This window comes from Adiantum capillus-veneris, chromosome 17, assembly GCF_014529385.1.
Source record: "Adiantum capillus-veneris isolate H3 chromosome 17, ASM1452938v2, whole genome shotgun sequence".
Taxonomy (NCBI): Eukaryota; Viridiplantae; Streptophyta; class Polypodiopsida; order Polypodiales; family Pteridaceae; genus Adiantum; species Adiantum capillus-veneris.
In genome coordinates this window covers 103,716,516-103,718,888 of record NC_140947.1, presented here as the reverse complement: position 1 = coordinate 103,718,888, position 2,373 = coordinate 103,716,516, and positions in this window count along the sequence as shown.

The following is a 2,373-nucleotide window of genomic DNA, read 5'->3' as shown; positions in this document are numbered from 1 at the left end:
GTCGTCTCTTGGAATGCACTGATTGTGGGATATGTGCCTAACTTGGTTAGGGCCAAGAGAGCGGCTGCCCCACCTAATGCTTCTTGTCCATCAGCTCCATCATTTGAGTTTTTACACTATTTTTCTATATTTTGGGGCGGAATTTCTCCGTTTTCCCTTGCCTTCAACCGGCATTTTGAAATTGAAACGGCACGATATTAAGCTGACCCGACCGAGACACATTTTTTCCAAACTTTGGTGCTTTGAATAGTGCCAATTCGTTGAGCCCCTACCGGTTTTTACACACTCTCTCTCTATTTCGGCGCTAATTCGCATGCACGACGATGCGTGACAGTCTTTAGGCATGTGGGCACTGGGGAGTGCGCTCAAGGGCCAGGACATTTGCCGGTTTGTTGTCCATTTCGGAAAGTACAAAAAGTGCTTGAGAAGCTTCCTGTGTAGGATGTCGTCTCTTGGAATGCACTGATTCTGGGATATGCCTAACTCCGTTAGGGCCAAGAGACCAGCAGCCCCACCTAATGCTTCTTGTCCATCAGCTCCATCATTTGAGTTTTTACACTATTTTTCTATATTTTGGGGCGGAATTTCTCCTTTTTCCCTTGCCTTCAACCGGCATTTTTGAAATTGAGCTTAATATCGTGTCGGCCGTGCGACCCTTAAGCTGGTCTCATAGGTCATTTTGTCCTTCCGAAGACGTTTAATATAACATTTGTCGGTGCAATACTTTCTCGAGCAGCGTCCAATGATGGTATCAATTTTGGCCTTCTTTTGAAGACGTTTAATATAACATTTCATTTCACTTTTCAAAACCTGCCCCTTTTCTTTTCTTTTTGTACACAGACAGGCTATTTTAAGCTTCATTTTGTTCATTTCATCTCTCTCTCTCTCTCTCTCTCTCTCTCTCTCTCTCTCTTCTCTCTCTCTCTCTCACACACACACACACACAACACCCACACACGTTTATTTAATATAGCATTTCATTTCATTTCTCTCTCTCTCTCTCTCTCTCTCTCTCTCTCTCTCTCTCTCTCTCTCTCTCTCTCTCTCTCTCTCTCTCTCTCTCTCTCTCTCTCTCTCTCTCACACACACACACACACACACACACACACACACACAGACGCTAAATATTTCATTTCATTTCTCTCTCTCATACAGAGACGCTAAAACATTTCATTTTATTTCTCTCTCTCTCTCTCTCTCTCTCTCTCTCTCTCTCTCTCTCTCTCTCTCTCTCTCTCACACACACACACACACATAGAGACGTTGTCAGGAGTTTTTTGGAGCAAGGGATTGCGCATATGTACATACCCATGCATGGTGCATCAAATAAAGTATTGCCCATTTTCCAAAGCCAGGTGGTTACGTGGGGCCCACATGTGTACAGGTAGGACAGGGTGTACATAGTGCATCGATTTTCACTATTACCAGTACCACTGTGTTTTTCTACAATAATGAGGAGTTTATAGCGTGTAAAACTTCTCGAGGAAGCTATCCGCGGGCTGACGACATGAGGTAAGTAGGTGCGTCAGATGGCATCGAGTGGCGTCAGGAGGGCGAACGGGGTCAATATTGCGCAGTCGGACGGACACAACGTGGGTGTTTTCTTGTGAGAGTTATGCAGAAAGGTCATCATGAGGACCTTTTTTGGGGCCACTTCACGTGGTGGCGAGGTGCATTATTGGAAAAAAGCTGAGTGCCAGGTGTGCGAATGATGCAAAAAGGTGACAACTATGCACTGCGAGGTCAGTTTTTGGCCTGTTCGGGGTCCGTTTGAGGTCATCTAAAAGGCCAAGGGTGCCCAACTAAAAAATCTAAGTGTGGGAACTGAAAAAACAGAGAGAAGATCAGAAAAAAACGTGGAGAAGAGAGGAGGAACAGCCGCAGGTGTGTTTTTGCTCATTTTGGAGCCTGTTTTGGACGTAAACTACTCATCCGAGGTCGGATTTGAGCACTTTGACATTGTAGACTGGGGTTTTGGACCGTTCCAAACGCGATGGCGCTGTCCATTTTGCCAAATTCCTCACTCTTTTTCTGCTGTTTTTCTGTGTAATCTTCTCCGGTGAGTGAAGCTTCTTCTCCAATTTGTGATTGTATCTGGTATCTTTTACCCATATTGTGTGAGCTGTTTGCCCCATTGGTGTTGGCCCAAGCTCATTTGTATCTAAACATCAGAAAGTTCTCCTCTTTTGAGCTGAGTTTTGTGTGTGTGTGTGTGTGTGTGTGTGTGTGTGGAGTGTGTGTGTGTGTTTGAGGTGTGTGTGTGTGTGTGTGTGTGTGTCTGTGTGGAGTGGGTCAAGTGATGTCTCTCTCTTCCTCACTCCAGAGGTGTGTTCCCTGTCTCGGCCAGGTGTGTTGTGTAAGCCGAGGTGTGTG